Source organism: Petaurus breviceps, unplaced genomic scaffold (assembly GCF_028583685.1).
Source record: "Petaurus breviceps papuanus isolate PSGF00001 unplaced genomic scaffold, PetGlider_PUasm1.0 90879, whole genome shotgun sequence".
NCBI classification, from domain to species: domain Eukaryota; kingdom Metazoa; phylum Chordata; class Mammalia; order Diprotodontia; family Petauridae; genus Petaurus; species Petaurus breviceps.
Window position 1 is genome coordinate 8,756,285 of NW_027187368.1, and position 18,292 is coordinate 8,774,576.

Genomic DNA, 18,292 nt, shown 5'->3' on the forward strand with positions numbered 1-18,292 from the left:
AAGGAAGGAAGGAAGGAAGGAAGGAAGGAAGGAAGGAAGGAAGGAAGAAAGACAGGAAGACTTGTGTTTTGTCCTTCATTCTTGAAGAGGACCATGACATCAAGGAGATGATGACATGAGTTGCAATTGAGTTGGATTTGAGTGAGGGAGGGCTGTGCAGGGTCATCAGCCTCACTTTCTCCTCCAGAGCTATCCAGCGGCCGGATATTCATCAGGATGACTGGAGATGTCCCAGGATGCAATTGGAAGGAAGCCAAGGAAAGGGAAGAAGGAAGGAAAGAGGGAGGGAGGACAGGAAGGAGCGAAGGAAAGAAGGAAGGACGAGAGGGAGGGAGGGAGAGAGAGAAAGAGGAAGGAAGGAAAGGAGGGAGGGGCAGAAGGAAGGGAGAGAGTGAGGGAGGAAGGAAGGAAGGGAGGGAAAGGGAGGGAGGGAGGAAGGAAGGACATGTATTAAATACTTCCTGTGTATGAGGTATTGTGGATACAAACACAAAAGAGGGACTATCCTTATCCTCAAAGAACTTGGATTCTCATGGGGAGGAATAACACTTACAGGGGTAATTGTGGAATTGATGATAGAAAAGAAAAAAAGAGACATAAAGGAAAGAGAAGTCATAGAAGAAAATGAAGGAAAATGTAGAGACAGAGAAGAAAGAAAAGAGGAAAAAAGAAGAAAAATTCACAGAAAACGGGGAGAGTGAAAAGCATTGGGCTTGCAGACTAGCAAAGTGAGACTGGGTTAGGTTTAGCTATATTTACACATTATGTAAAATGTTTAATATTCCAGATGGAAGGTCCAGGGAAGTGACAGTTTTCCAATTCCTCAGTGATGCTGACTGAGAGAAGCTGAGTATCTGACTGTAACTGGCATCAAGAAGAAAAAAAAATGGCACTGTTTTGAAGCAGAATGGTCACTTTGATGAAAGGAAGCTTGGGAAGGGAAAAAGAGAGTGAAAAGCTGCATAGCAGTTGTTTATAGGTGCAAATACTTGTAGGCCTCCATTCCTTCCTATGTAAGAGGAAGAGGCTGGGCTAACTAGGTCTTGGGTTTCTTCTAGCCCTGATATGTTATGAATGCATAGTATATTACAAAATGTAGCTGTCTCCTACTTTGTACAATTCATATAATCATCAGATGATAGGAGCATAACTTATTGTATCCAGTATCAACAACAGTGATCAATTGTATTAAACTATTGAACCAATAAACCTTCAACCAATGACTTAGCATCTCACAATTCAAGAGTTTGAAAGGACCTTTTGGGATCACCCAGCCCATATGTGTCCCCTAACTGAGAAGTGTTTATTTCTTCATAAACAAAATCCTGTTATAAATTTGTCCCAACCTTCTGTGAGAGGCAGTGTGATGTAGCCAACCTGAGAATCAGGATTCAGTGCCTACTGCTGACACATAATGGCTGAGAGATTCTGATCTCCTTACTTCTCTAGGCTCTCAGATTGATAACTGGGCCATTGCTAAACTACATTGCTAAGGGTAATTTCCTCTCTAAAGTGGTTCTCTGCACTGATATCCTAGATCTGGCTGAAAGAAAAGCCAAGGAGGGGGTGTTTTCTATCAAAAGAAACCCTGTGAGCATCACAAATTGTGATCTCCTATGGTCCTTTCATACTCTGAGTTGTATGATGCTAAGTCACTGGTTCTAGTACACATATCAAACTAGTTCCAGATCTAGAATCAGAGTCCAGGTCTCCAGATTTCCAGTCCTACACCACCATTGCCTGGCCACAGATACTAAAGAGAGTTCACTTAGCAGTAACTGAAAACCCAGGGAGTTGCTTGCTGCTATTACTGTCCTACTCACACACATACTCCCACCCGGTGTGACCTTGGGAAATTCTTTTTTATAATTGTTGACACATGGTAAATGCTTAATTTTTTTTTCATTCCATCACATTCATTTTCCCCTAAACTTCAGTTTCCTCAAATGTGATACTATATATAAAACACTCTGGAAGCTTTAAAACACTGTTTAAATGCTAGTTATTGTTTTTGTCATTGTTGTTGATGTTGTCATTGTTGCTTCCTTTCTCAAATGATAGGTTGTATTAAATCTCAAAGGGGCTGCAGTCATCAGTGGTAGCTTTATGTGAAACAGGGCTTTCTCTCATCTGCATATGCACGTTCCTGGACTCCCTTCCCTCTTAGGAATAGGCCAAGATGACCCACACTTGTTAACATTAAATATTGCTAACACCTACCATTTATTTCTAACTGGGCAACAATCCACACTTTCTTTCAGTTATCAATTGGGCAAAAAACATCATAGGTAAAACTGTGAACCATAAAAGTAGCACCTGAATTCATGGTTTCTGGCACACACTTGGTCATAGGATCATAGCATGCAGGGCCTAAAGAGACCCTCAGAGGACTTCTTATCCAGTTTCCTTACTTTGTCAGAGGAAGAAAATCATTATAGCTAATGTTCATATAGCATTTTAAAGTTTTCAAAGAGCTTTGCATACGTTATCTCATGTGAAGAAACTAGGTCCCAGAAAGAAGTCATTTGTCCAAAGTCACATGGCTAGTAACTGGCAATGAAGGAGAATATTCTCAGACTGGAAGATAAGCATTTTATGAGGGGAGTGAGATGGAAGGAGGTCACTTTACAAAAATTTGCTCAGCATTAGAAAATCTCTGCACCATAAGGAATGATTAATGTGAAGAATTTAGAGCTTGACTCTGCCTATTTGTTACAATAGTTTTGTTTTTCTAGTTGGAGAGGGAGAAAGAGAGAAATAGGTTTTATTAATTAAAAATTAATTAAATGGGTTTTTATTATCAATTTATTAATTTTTATCATTTTATTAATAAATTTATTGGTATTAATAAATAATATAGTATTGATAAAATAGGTTTCATTAATTAAAAACTACTTTTAAAAGAAATAAAAATAATTTAGAGAAACATGGGAAGACTTCAATGAAGTGATGCAGTGGGAAGAAAGCCGAGTCAAATACATATATGTGTGTGTGTGTGTATCTCTCTCTGTATGTGTGTGTGTATGTATATATATAGAGAGAGAGACAGAGATCTAGATGGATAGCTAGATATACATATATATGTATATGTATATATTTGTATGTACACAAGCACACACTCTAAAACAGTTTAAACAAAGTTCATTGAAACAGGTAAAACAGTTCTGGTCCAATGCAGTGGGCCCTGTTAATACACCCTTTCATTGACAAATGGGGAAAAAACCTACATAAATCAAAAGCAACACATACTATCAGACAGAATCATAGACTTAAGCAGTTTAACTTAACTGGTTGAGTAAAATCTGCTTGGTAAAGGATTTGTTCAGGTTCTTTCTGGGTAGTGCCTCTTGTGTCAATACAAAATTAATATGTTTATATGCATGTGTGTGTATATATATATAGTACATATAGTATATGTTTAATATGTATATATACACATTGTTATGTATAATGTATATGTGTGTGTGTATAATGAGTATAAATAACACACACACACATGTTTGCTTAGTGCCAGAGAACTAGAGATTGAAATTACTTTCTTTCTATGATTCCATTTTAGGACTTTGATAAAAAATAAAAACCCTACTTTCTTTCCTGTCTCACTATCATATACAACCAGAGGAAAATGGACACCATAGACCAAGCAGGTTCCTAGCAGAATGCTAACACATTGACAAAACTGTGGATTTGAATGATGTAGGATGAAGAATGTCTGTCTTTCCTTTCTACATCCAAGGGGCACAATCTATTTTTTTCTCTGCATCAGCATGAACACATAACTTATCCTCTACCAGTCTTAGTTTCCCTATCTGCAAAATGTGAATTGTAATGCTTGCACTATTCACCTCTCAGGAGGCATTGTCAGGAAAGGACTCTGTACATCTTCAGGCCTAGAGAAATATGAATTGATGCTTATCAGTATTATTCCATATCATTCATACATCCTGATGGTTCTACAAAGGAGGGACAGACTTGAGAGGCTACAAGATTGCAGACAGCTCCCTTCCTTGCCCCTCTCATAGTTCCTGGACTTCTGTGATGGTTATCTTTGAGGGGGAAATGGAATAGGTAGCTATGTGGTAGACTTTGAGTGAAATCTTATCTACACATTCCTTCAGGATAATATGGGAAATTCCACAGTCAAAGATACATTTAACACAGACCAAACCCTTGGATTTTTAGATGGGGAAATTCAAGCAGAAGTTACATGATTTGTCTTGAGCTCACACAAGCAAGAAAGGTAGAATTTGAATTCAAACCCAGGTCTTTTGACTTCAAACATAATGCCTTATGCCACGGGTTCATGATCTGGGGTTCATGAAATTTTTTTAAATATATTTTGATAGTTCTATTTCAACATAATTCATTTCCTTTATTTTATTTTATGTATCTAAAAACATGCTAAGGAAGAATCTGCCAGACTTTGAAAGAGGTCCAGGTAGGAGAGTGCTGGTACCAGTTCTCATTGGGTTGTAAAAAACAATTGTTAAAGTTTCAATGTGAGTGTTTAAATATCTGAAATTGGCAAATAGTACAAATCAGGGCTTGATCTCTTGTTTTGCTAATTGTCTAGATTTAAGAAAATGGAGAAATGTCAATAATCATATTAAAATGAAAAGTATGTCATGTACATTTCTTTCATTAACAGTACACTTCAAGGTCTAGGGCACAAAAAAAGATTGCATATTCCTGCTCTATACACCACACTAAGATGTTAGTTTGAGATGAAGATTTCTGAAGTTATATTATCAGATCACACCTTTTATAGGTGATTTAGCTGACAGGTAGCTAAGAATGAGACTTATGATGAATACCTGGAAAAATGGACACAAACCCTGAATACAGAGGTAGGAAGAATGCCAAGGCAAATTTTACTTGCTTCAGAAATTGGTAGCAGGCCAACTTTGCCACAGAGCAATCTCTGAAAACAGTTCCATCAGGGTCAGAGCAGAGAGCAGAGAATCAGAAGTGATGAATCCTCTCAGCATGATGGCAACTGATGGGGACAGGATGGATGTAAAGAGAAGGTGAGACAGGTCAAGGAAAAGCAGTCACGTACGTGGAGCTCATGCTAGTCAGGTGGAAATGGGAACTTAGAATTGTTGAAGCTTGCAACTTTTCAAGCTAGAAGAGACCTTAGATAACTCAACAACCTAGTTTTACAGAGAAAAGGAAGGGGGGAAAGGGCTCAGGGAAGAACAGACAGTGACTTGCAAAACTTGGATAAATGATCTTTGAAAAACTGAGGAGATTATGCCACAGGATTGGAGGATAGATGAGCTTGTCATCCCTGGAGATTTCATAGCAGAGTGTATTGTTAATGTATTGTTAATGGAATGGGAAGATCTTTCTTGCCCATTAATAGACCTATGTGACCTTCTTTGAGCCTGAGGAGTCACATGGAGCCTGTATTGGGAGGAGCTTGTCGAATGGATGGAGCAAGAAGTATAGGAGTGAGGTGGAGCTCAGAGAGAGAGGAGGCAGAGGCATAGCAGCTAGCATGGGTGAGAGAGGGCATTTTGCCTAAGGGAGCTTGTTTGTGGGGAGGCCTGATAGAAGGAAGGCTTGAGGATGGTGGTTACCATGGTGGATTTGGCTTTCCGGTTTTTGAATAAATATCTTGGTTTTGTCTTTGAAGAAGAGAGTCTGTTATATCTTGTGTTTCAAAACTGGAAATATACCTGCATATTCGTACCAACCCTTGTGGGTATTGCATTGGCAATATACAGAGATAAAGTAGCCTTGTGTCAAAGATGCTCTAGAAAGGGTTCCTAGTTAACTATGCATTTGGAAAGCATGATACAGTGAAAAGAGCTTTGGATTTGGAGTCAGAAGGCTCAGATTCAAATTCTGCCTAAGACACTTCTGCTTATGTGTTTTTGTGCAAGTAACTTCACCTCCCTGTTCAGTTTCCTCAAATGTAAAATGAGAGGGCTGGACCAGGTTCTTAAATTTCTTCTGGCTCTAAATTGTGTGTGTGTGTATGTGTTCTGATTGACTTTCCAAATCAGAGATTCTTACATTGACATAACCATGGACTATCCAAAGGTGGTAGACCAATGTAGAAAAAACTGAAAGTAGATATACCTGTTCACCCTGAGATCAGCTAACCAGTACCCTTTCTCCCACCATGAGATCTCCACTCCTCTGAATCAGCACTTTCAGTTCAAACTCTGAGAAGCCACATGAAACATCACTCCATCAACCCATTACCACCACAGCCAGATTGTCAATGATGTCTATGTGTCTGGGTAAGAGGCCTATTTGCCATTCCAGTCTGTGAAAGAGATTTTCTTCATTCCCTTAAATCTTTCTTCAGGCAACTCTATAATTCCATGGGAATCATCTTCCCCACATGCTCCTCTCCTGCCACTAATTTCTGGATAATTGTATGTAAGGTTTGCCCAGGGCTTGGGAAACCAGGAAGGAGAAGTAGGTAGGCAGCCAGGGAAGGCTGAAGTCACTGAACCATCCCAGCAAGGGTACTCAGGCGATGGTGGTGGTGGTTGGGAATGTGCATACTTGCTCTCATGCTAATCTGGGCTGAATTAGTGGCCTAACCTTTAGAGTTTCTGTGTTCCTTATAAGATATTAGCTGAAAGCAATTAAGTCACATATGGAATAATATAAAATTTAGAGGTGAAAGGGACTTTAGAGATGATTTAACCCAAGCCTCTCCTCTTATTCAAAAATTGAAATGGATATCTGATTTCATCAATTTGAAAATTCCCTTCATGATGCAGATTACAACCCTGAATTACAATTACAATTCCTGAATATCCTGTGCCTGTAGCTCTCTTTCTTCTGACTGCCTTCTCCTTTTCCTAGTTATCTACCAGTTGAGGCCCAGAGGGTATAAGTGATTTGCCCAAGGTCATACAGCTATTAAAAACAGTGGTAGGATCCAAAATCAGGTCTTTAGATTATAAACCTGAACCAACCCATGATTCCCAGAACTGCCATTCCATCTCCACCTGACCCCCATGCCTATGACCTCTTCCTTTGATTGATGTATTTTTTCCAATTATCATTCAAGGAAGCACTCATGCTCTCTTAAAAACCCAGATAAGCCCATGACTAACTGGACTCCATCTCTACCTCCACCCCGCAGGCTTTTTTCTCACTCTGGCTAGTATTCCACCACCCCATGACCTCTTCTTTTAATTGGTGAATTCCTCCCCAACCTCCATTTCAGGAAGTACCCATAGTAGTCATACTATCTTCTCTGATAGAATTAGGTGGCACAGTGGATGGGGCAGTAGGTCTGGAGTCAGGAGCCAGGAAGACCTGAGTTGGAATCTAGCTTCAGACACTTACTATCTGTCTAACCTTCGGCAAATCACTTAATCTCCATCTGCCTTGAATTCCTCAGTGGTAAAATGAAGATAATAATAGCACCTACCTCCCAAAGCCATTGTGAGATCAGATGAGATAATATTTGTGAAGTGCTTAGACCAATACTTGTCATATAGTAGGCACTTAATAAATTCATGTTTTTCTCCTTCCATTTCAAATCCCAGCCAACCTATGACCTGCTGGGCTATTTCTCTACCCCCCCCCATCATTTTGTGTCCCTTTTATGTCTGTTTTCCCCTAGATTGACACCTCTCTTGTAGCGGGCTAAATTCCAAGAGGAACCAGAAACTTTAGAGAAAGCAAGATGGATTTTTATAGGGTAAAGATGCAATTACACAACAGAATAGAGAAATATCATTAATATTAAAAAGGAGGAGTTTGTTAAAGGATTAAGTAATGGAGGAGGGTCCCATCTATGGTTCTGTGGTTAAACATTCTGGTCATTCTGCCCTCCAACTGGCTAGCTATTGTGGTCCTGTCTTGGGCTAGATGGATGATGTGATTGTGAATACAAGAACACACCTGTTTCTGTGGGAATGGGTCTGGGGCAGTGACCAGGTAGAGGCAGTAGCTAGGTTCCCATCATATGGACATACCTGCTGTTTCTGTGGGAACTAAGAGTTCAGGGACACACCTGTTGTTCCAGTCAGCAGTGAGGCATATACAAAGAAGTTAGGATATTGATCGGGGCCCGGGGGGGGGGGGAGGGTAAAGCTGAATCTAGATAGGTCCAGTGGGCCTGCTGTTCACTAGGACCAGGCCTATAATGAAGTTAGAATATTGGGGCTGGGGGCAGCTTTATTAGGATTCCATCAGTACTGCTTGGTTAGAGAGTATGTATGATTTTATAGCCATGATTTATGATATATCCCTTTTGGGCATATTTCCAAATTGCTTTCCAGAATGGATGAATCACTATACAACTTCACCAATAAGACATTTGTGTTCTAATTTTACCATGTTCCCATCAACATTTGTCATTTATTTATTTTTCTGTCATATTAACTGGTCTGACCCAAGTCATGTAGTAGATTAGAGTTGTTTTAATTTATTCTCTGATCAAGTTATTTAGAGCATTTTTTACAAAACTATATATAGCTTTGATTTCTTTGTCTGAAAACTGTTCATAACCTTTTACCACTTATCAGTTGAGGAATGGCTCTTATTTCTGCAAATTTAACTCAGTTTTCTATATGTTTAAGTAATGAAGTATTTATCAGAGAAACTGGACATATTTTTTCACAGTAATGATTACCAAGGATGTATATCCTTCCATCTCATTTTCCTCCTGTTTATCCTTCTCTCTCTGTCTCTGTCTGTCTGTCTGTCTCTGTCTCTCTGTCTCTGTTTCTCTGTCTCTCTGTCTCTGTTTCTCTGTCTCTCTGTCTCTCTGTCTGTCTCTCTCTGTCTCTCTCTGTCTCTGTCTGTTTGTCTGTCTTTCTCTCTCTCTCCCTTTACCCTATCAATTCTCAAAAGTGTTTTGCCTCTGATTTTACCTCCCCACCAAATTCCTTCCCTTCTATCAGCTCCCACCTTACCTTCTCTTATCCCTTTCCCTTCCTATTTTCCTGTATGGTAAAATAGATTTCTACATGCAGATCAGTGATTACATTATTCCCTCTTTGATAGAATTCTGATGAGAGAGTCGTGTTCATGTGCTTCCATCCCTGCTTCCCCAATTTTCCTCTCCACTGTAAAATCTTTTTTTCAGGTTTTTTATGTCAGATAATTTATACCATTCTACCTCTCCTTTTTCCCTTCTCCCATTGTATTTTCCTTTCTCATCCCTTAATTTTATATTTTTAGACATTTATACCATCACATTCAAATCACACCTTTGCTTTCTGTCCATGTCTACTCCTTCTAACTGCCCTAATAATGAGAAAAGGTTTTTTTTTTTTTTTAGGATTTGTGAATATTGTCTTCCCATGTAGGAATATAAACAATTTAACCAAATCAAATGCCTTATAATTTCTATTTCCTGTTTACCTTTTTATGCTTCTTTTGCATCTTGTATTTGGAAGTAAAATTTTCTATTCAGCTTTGACCTCTTCATCAGGAATGCTTGAAAGTCCTCTATTTCATTAAATATCCATTTTCTCCCTGAAAGATTATACTCAGTTTTGCCCTGCAGAACATCAGATTCCAAGCGCTTCTATAAGGCTGAAGCTGCAAAATTGTATGTTATCCTGACTGTGGTTTCATAATATTTGAATTAGATAGATTTTTTTTGGCTGGTTGTAATATTTTCTCCTTGATCAGGGAGGTTTGGAATTTGACTATAATATTCTTTGTAATTTTCATTTTGGGGTGTCTTTCAGGAGGTGATCAGTGGATTCTTTCCATTTCTATTTTCACCCTCTGGTCCTAGAACATTAGGGCAATTTTTCTAGATAATTTCTTGAAGAATGATTTCTAGGATCTTTTATTTTTTTTTATTGATCACTACTCTTAGGTAGTCCAATAATCCTTATGTTTTCTCTCCTGGATATGTTTTCTAGATAAGTTTTTTTTCCAGTGAGATATTTCACCTTTTCTTCTATTTTTTTCAATTTTTTGATTTTGTTAATTGTTTCTTGATGTGTCATAGAGTCTCATAAAGCTTCCTCTTGTCTTATTCTAACCTTTAAGGAATTATTTTCTTCAGTGAGATTTTTTACATCCTCCTCCCCTCCTTTTTTCCAGTTCTACTTTTTAAACAGTTCTCTTCAGTGAATTTGTGTATCTTTACTTAATTGGATTTTTGTGCCTCTTTTACCATTTGGCCTATTCTGTGGTTTGGTTTTTTTTTTTTTTTTTGGAGAGGGGAAGGTAGGGCAGTTGGGGTTAGGTGACTTGCCCAAGGTCACACAGCTAGTTTTGTGTTAATTGCCTAGACCCGGATTTGAGCTCAGGTCCTCCTGACTTTAGGGCCGGTACTCTATTTGCTTTGCCACCTCGCCACTCCATTCTCTTTTTTAAGGTGTTATTTTCTTCAGGATTTTTTTTTGCACCTCCTTTACCAAGTTGTTGACTCCTTTTTCATTATTGCATCACTCTCATTTCTCTTTGCAATTTTCCTTCTACCTCTCTTGTTTTTTTTAATCATTTTTTAAGCTCTTCCATGACCTAAGACCAATTCATATTTTTTTCTTGGAGACTTTGGATGCAGGAATTTTGACTTTGTTGTCTTCGTTTGAGTGTATGCTTTGATCTTTCTTGTCATAGTAGTAACTTTCCCCAGTCTGATTTTTTTCTGTTGTTGGCTCATTTTTCAACCTGTTTCTTGACTTTTAACTCTATGCTAAAAGGGAGTTCTAATCCCAAGCTTCAGGTTTTTTGTGCAGCTGTTTTTAGAGGTAATTCTGGGGACCTGTAAGTTTTTGGCTCTTTCAGGGTGGTATGATCTAGGGAGAGATGTGTTTCCTTCTCTCTTGTACTATGCACTGGTTTGTGATCGACCACAAATACTCTTTTCAACCCTGGAACTGTGACCATTGTCCCTGCTTGCCTAAGGCCACAAGCTCTGTGGTGCTAGTGCTCCTCTTTGTTCTGGGACTAAGACTCAGGACTGAGACCCAGATCCAAGTATAGACGATACAACAGAGTGCTGCCCCTGATGCTGGCAAAGGATCCCCTGTAAACCTCCTTCTGACCTGTTGTCCAGTCTCCTTACTGTCTGGGGGCTGAGAATTCTGGAAACCACCACTGGTCCCATTGATTCAGTTACCCCAGGTCTGTTCCTGTTTTGCTGGTTCCTAACTTACACTGGTGTTTTCTGCCATGAACTGCACTTCTTTCTCACTCTAGTGTAACATACTTTTCCTGCCAACCTTCTAAGTTATCTTGTGCTGGAAAATTGGTTCACTTTGTCTTTTTGTGGGTTCTTCCATTCTAGAATTTGTTTATAGTCATTATTTAAAGGCATTTGGAGGGGCTTAGGGGAGAGCTCAGGCAAGTCCTTGCTTTTATTCCACCATCTTGGCTCCACTTCACTTCATAGACTTTAAAATACTAGAGAATGTGAGTCTTTTTTTGGAACATACTAGGAAACAACAATATTGATTGTTGTCAGGGCCCAGGGAGATGTGTTGAGACTCCTGTGGTTCGGAAGTTTACAAGGAAGCAGCCAGCATCCTTGGCCTAAACTGGAAAGTGGTAACGGGGCTAAGGAAAGTGAAAATAGAATTGTAAGGAGGATGGCAAGCTAGGCAGCAGGACCTGAAAGGAGGAAAAAGGAAGAGACACATTCAGGAGGGAATCAGTTGAGCTCCTTATTCAAGAGACCAAAGGTCTGGTGACTGTTTCAACCAAACACAGTTCCAGCTGGGAACAAAACAGTGATGTCACACTTCCATTACTGGCTTCTCTTTCTCTCTGTGGTGAGAGGAAAAGCAGCCCTTGTTTTCTGTCCTCAGGGAAACATAGAATATGAGAACAGAACTTAGAACAGAAAATGTCAGAGCTAGAAAGGGTCTAAGAAAATAAAATCCTAGAACATCAAACAGAGTTTAAAGTTTCCTTAGAATACATGACATAAAGGGAAACATGTGGAAGAGAACTTAAAACATAAACAATCTGAATTTAGCACAGAACAGCAAAGCATTTTACACCATAGAATGTTATAATGTTGAATAATGTTAAATTATTAGTGACTCTTTATTTTATAGAAAACAAAATTGAATTCAAGAGAGGTAAGCTTGCTCTGGGTTACACAAATACTAAGTGTTATAGCCAGGTCTAGAACCCAGGATTCAGTATTTCTCCAGCGCTCTTTTTTTATCCACTCACAACATACATCCCCTCCCATAATACAGCTACTAAATCCCTCTTCCTTCTCCTACCATTGCAGGATGGTGCTTGTGGATCTTATTTTTAAAAAGACTAGAGATGAATCACTTTTTTCAAAACTGACCACCCAGAGAAAATCCAGGATCTTTGAAGATGTATTCATAGGATTATTAATAGGTTCCTAGAAGGGACCTTAGTAATCAACTATTCTAACCTCATTTTATAGATGAGAAAATCAGGGCTCACAGATGAGAAGGGGCTTACCTAAGATCACACATTTCAAGTAGCTGAAATTGTACCGAAGTCCTTAAAATCCAAACACAGTGTTTTCTACAGCTTTCAATGCTGCCTCTCTTTCAAGTATATGTAGGATATTGTATATAGCATATGGTATATTTGGCATTATAATATGTGAAATCAGTCTGAAGTAGCAACTATTTTAAAAGAAGTATAATTTGATTATTTCCTATTGCACATTTTAGCAGGAACTAAGCTGAGAAAGTACTGCCTTATTAGAACTCCCTTAGAGGGTCTGTTGTAATAAAAAAAGACAAAACTGCTCTGCAGTCTAACATATCTATTATTCATATATAAATGGCTGGTTCCCAAAAGCTTGGAATCTCAAATATTAAGATAGTATAGTATAATAAAACACTGGACTAGGAATTGGGAAATATAAGTTCTAGTCACCTTACTGTCACTAATTAATTGTGTGACCTTCGACAAGTCCCTCATCTTCTCTAGGCCTCAGCTTACTTAAATGAGAAGATTGGATTAAATGAACTCTGTCTCCTACTAGTTCTATGATTTTATTTTCAACATTACTATTGTGATTTCTTTCATGCTTTCAATTTTCTCAAGAACACTGTGTTCATAGATGATGCAGAGTGTGAGCCTACTCCCTGACTGAATTTATTGCAAATTCAAAATTGAAAAAAAAAACTTCCCTTCTACACAACATTTATTTAAAAAATTCACAGAATAGTTCACATTCAGTACTCAACAACCTTGTTATATGTATATGAGATAAATGTGTTAATTCAGCCCTTTTCAGCCTCCTTGTTTGCACTGGTTACATGAAAGCATCAAGAAACAAATGGTACAATCATTAGAAAGAGTTAACATACAGCTGCTGCCTGAGGCTTTATAGTTTACCAAAAAAAATGAATGCATTGTTGTAAATATCCATCCAGCAAGGTTAGCCATGAAAATGGGAAACTGGAGTCAATAAAGCCAATATCCTTTGGATTGATGGAGAGCTTGCCACAGACACCCAAGCCGAATGCACACAGTAATCGCCACCAAGCTCAAAAAACCTTGGGTTACAGAATGCAAAAGCTTGACATTAGCCCCCAGGGCTGAGTCCAGTGCACCACAGAGAGCTGCAGCCTCCAAATTCTATCCCCTGGGATATGTTAGAAGTGACTTATCCCAGGGACCTCTGTTGCCCTGGGCCACCCTCAATCCAGTGACTCCCTCTACTCTCTGGCAGCTCTGCTTGGCTAGTGATATGATACACCTCTCATTTGCAGAATACATATTTGTTATGTAATGAGTGTCAGGAATTAATGACCCACTCAGTGGTAGGAGAAACTTGCATGTTAAGCACTCAAAAGGAAGAAAAAAATTCTTTTCTAATGAGGCTTCCCATTCTCCCCAAGGGGAGGGTAAAGAGAGAAGCTGATAGTGGTCAGTAGAGGCAGGGAGCATGATGTCATTAGAATTTGAGATGGGAAACTTGAAGTCCATTCTTTCCAAAAAGTCCACCCTCCCTCAGCCCAAATCTCTTTCCCCTTTACAGAGTTAACAGTTTTTTACCTCTTCTGTTATGAATCATGAGGCCCGTGGCTTTTGACAGATCATAAATCAGGCCTGGGAGTTGTGAGGACAAATCCCAGGACTTTTAATCTTTAATATTAGACGTGTTTAAGGTAGTGAATATTTCATGAAGGTGCTGTTGCATTTTAGCACATCATTAGCTACTTTACATTTCCCCACCCCTTTTGGATTACTAACTCCCAAGCAAATTTCAAAGATCCAAGCAATTCTCTATCTTCTTTCCAACTAGCAAAAGTCAGTTCACCACTCAGCAGACATTGACTTAGCTCCTAATGTGTGCCATGTACAAAATGCTGTGGAAAGTGCATGTGAATATGGTACCTGCCCTCAAGAAATTATACTCTGATTGAGGGAACAATTTAGTCACATAATACAAGACAGACCTTATTCAATTTACAAAAAAAGTAGAACCAAAAATCAATGTTTTAAGAATTTACAGATATCATAGAGAGTTCAAGCTGGAACGGCTGTTAGTCAAATAATTTGGAAACTCAAATTGTAGAATATTGGAGATGGAAGGGTTCTCATGACAGAATGTCAGAGCTGAGTGGCATATTAGGCTATAAAACCATATACTGTCAGGATGGGAAGACACAGAGAAGTTCATCCCATAGATAACTCAGAATACCTTCTATAGCAACTGGTTGTCCAACATTCCAACATTTGCATGAAGCAGAAAATCTCATATTTCTTTTTAGAAATTTCATTGTATTATAGTCCAAGATTCTAGCCTATTGAGATTGTTTTGGATTGTGACTCTTTCCTTCACCATGTTAGTTATTCTTCCATCTTTGTATCACAAGCAGATTTGAAAAGCCTGCCATCTGTTCTTTTATTCAAGTCATTGATAACAAAGTTAAACAGAACAGGGCCAAGGAAGGGAGGAGGGAGGTTGGAACACTGAACTTAACATCAAGCCGTCAATGCCAACTCTTTTGAGTCTGGTCAGTTAGTTCCAGTTGTGTAAATTGTACAATCATCTAGCCTCAGTTTTACCATATTTCTCACAAGATTAGCAGAAGAAAATTTCTCCAATGTTTTCCTGAACTTTAGGTGAACTGCATGTGATGTGAACTCTTTTTGATGAAACAATACTGGCTTTTCATCATCATCGTCCATTTTCATGTGTCTATGTTCCATCAATCAGGACGTTTGCCAGCCACCAGTCCAATGGTTCTGCCATTCTCCGTGGTCTTTCAGTGATCACTGAATCAGCTGATGGCAACTACTACTATTAAGCACAATAATAAATAATCATTAGTATTTATATAGTATTTTAAAGATTGCAAGGTACTTTGTAAATATTATCTCTTTTAACCTTCACAACCACCCTGGTTAATAAATGTTATTATTATTCATATTTTACAAATGAGGACACTAAGGCAAACAGAAGTTAAATGGCTTGCTTGAGGTAATACTGTCAGTAAATGTCCGAGGCTAGATTTGAACTCAAACCTTCCTGAACACAGACCTGGTGCTCTGTCTCCTGGTGCACCTGGCTGCCAACAATCACATCCATTCCTTTTTTCATTAACTTCAAAGAGGTTCATTCACCTGAATTCGCCCCTTCCTGCTAGTTGTTGTCTCCTCCATTATCTTGGGTTTCATGGTTTGAATAAGTCAATAGCAAATGCTGGATCATTGAATGATAGAGTGAAATGAAGTCTTAGCACACTGTATGTCAGCATATGAGATGTTAAAACTGGTAGGGATGTTGGAATGCAGGAAGATAGAACTTAGGAAGCCTGATTCAGAAAGTACCTAAAAAACATTGAACATCAGGTCTGGAAGAGATCTTCTATGCATCTAATTTGATCCTTTCATTTAAAAAATGGGGAAACTGAGGCCTAGAGTAATTTAATTGACTTACCCAAAGTCACTTAGCTGGGAAGGATAGGCATGTGGACTAAGTTAATCAGCAAAGGCTTTATTTATTTTAGAACTTGAGCTGGGTCTTGGAGGATGTGTGCTGTTCTGAGATTGTTTTCCTTCACACAAACATCAAATGCTCCAGCCCAGGGCAGGTAGTTTACACAGTAGATAGAGCATTGGACCTGGTGTCAGGAAGTCTTAAATTCAAATCTCATCTCAGATCCTTCCTAGCTGTGTGACCCTGGGAAAGTAACCAACTTCTGTCTGTCTCAGTTTCTTCATCTGTGAAGTGGACATAATAATAGCACTTATCTCCCGGATTTGTTGGGAAGATGATATAAGTTAATATTTGTAAAGCACTTCCCAAACTTAAAGTGCTTTATAAATGCTAAAGAACATTATTACCCTTTTTGGTGACATAGACCCATTTGGTAGTCTGGCAAAGCCTCTGGAGTCCTTCTCAGAAGGATGTTCTTAAATGCAAAAATTTAAATACATATTATTACAAAGAAAATAATAATAATATGTAGTGCTTTGTGGTTTATAAAATCCTTTAGATATATTATCTCATTTAGACCTCACAACCTTACAAAGTAGGTACCATTATTATTCTCATTTACAGATGAGGAAGCGGACTGAGGGAGATCAAGTGACTTGCCCAAGGTCACACAGTGACCTTTGATTATAACACAAGCCTTCATGAGTCCCAATTCCATGTTCTGTGCACATATTAGACACTTAAATAATAGTTAACCATCTGACTCACTATGTGCAGGCCCACCTATCTTCCTAGAAGCCAATGGACTAGGTCTTTCTAAAAAGGGATGATGGGAAGAACACATACTGAAGGATGCACCTATTTTTCAGTTTACTTGTATGATCTCTCTGCTCCGCTTTTTACTCACCTGCCACAAAATCAGCTTTCCCTGAATGTCTTCTGTTGGTTTTTCACATGTCATTGAGGCAACTGGTGGCACAGGTGGTAGAGCAACTTGGCCTGGATTCAGGAAGACCTGAGTTCAAATCCAGCCTCAGATGCTTCCTATCTTTATAACTTACACCTCTCTTTGCCTCAGTTTCCTCAACTATAAACTGGGGATAATAATAGTGCCTTCCTCCCAGAATTGTTATAAGAATCAAGTGAGATAATAATTGTTTTAAAAAAGAAAATAAAAAGCACTTAGTATGCTTATTCCCTTCCCTCCATCATTGTTTAGGTTTAGTTTTTTCATTCACCTAAGTGTAGAGAAAAGTTGGCAGTGAGAGGAAGAAGGAAGATGAGCTGGAGGTCTGGGAGGATGGCCTGCTTGGAACTCCAGTTTAAGGATCTTCTTGCTCTCTTCCAGCAGCCAACTTTTTCCCATGTTGTTACTCATGATATATGTTTTGGGGGTTTCTTTGAGGTGCTTCCTTGTATGTATTGAACAAGAATAGATATATAAATTTATATATAAAGAAATTGTTTCACAAATAACGCATGGGAGGCACTAGAGTTTTTGGACTCTAGCCTCTAACAGGCTGATCTGACAGGAAGGACAGGAAGACAGCTTTGGAGGGGTTAATAATCTTACTTTATTCTAGTCTAGCCTTCTCAAAAGGGTTTCTGATAATGGGAGCACCATTTCCCAATCACCCTTCTCTCAGGGGTTGACAAGAAGTAGGGGCATCTACCTCTGCATGTCAATGGGGTCAGTGAAGACAGGCACAGCACTCCAGCTTGTGCAGTCCCCTAAATCCCCTCAAGCCTCAGTGGGGGCCTGTTGAAACAGGTACATGCATTCTTCTATGCATTACCCAAATCCCAAATAGGTTGCCCCATGGGTTCCCCTATGGATCCCCCACTCACTGACTGGTGTCCACTTGCTTTGTAGGGTAACAGACAAAGAAGGCATCTTGCCAACATTAAGCTCACAGGTTAACTTTATCAATATTGTCATTCTGTGCAAGAGTAGTAAATATCAATTATGTCACCCCATATTTCATGGCGCAGCCTTGGGTAGGACTGCCTGTCACTATGATTCTAGGAATTGCTATCTAGGATCCTTGGTGGTGTTCTGGGAGTTATTCTCTAACACCTGGAACCTAGACATTGTCATGGCCATGGATCCTGAGAAACTAAACTCTAAAAAGAATAACAAAATCCTTCTTACTTATAGATACATAGAGATATACAGAGATCCATATCTGTGTATACACACATACATATGCATTATATGCATACAGATATATGTGTATACATTATATATGAATACATATGTGTATTATCTATATATAAATATCTATAGGCATAAATATCTTTATATAAATATGTGTGTGCATTATATAAATACATATATACACATGTGTATATATAGTACATATATAGAGATATGTATCAATATGTATATTTTTGGAGATAGAGATAGAGGCAGACAGACAGACAGACAGACAGACAGACAGACAGACAGACAGACAG

General features: G+C 38.7%; 1 protein-coding gene across 2 annotated transcripts in view; it reads left to right on the top strand.

Moving 5' to 3' along the window:
* ASTN2 (astrotactin 2) overlaps nucleotides 1-18,292 on the top strand; it is a 1,158,830-nt gene that overhangs the window by 465,775 nt on the left and 674,763 nt on the right. The window lies entirely within an intron of this gene.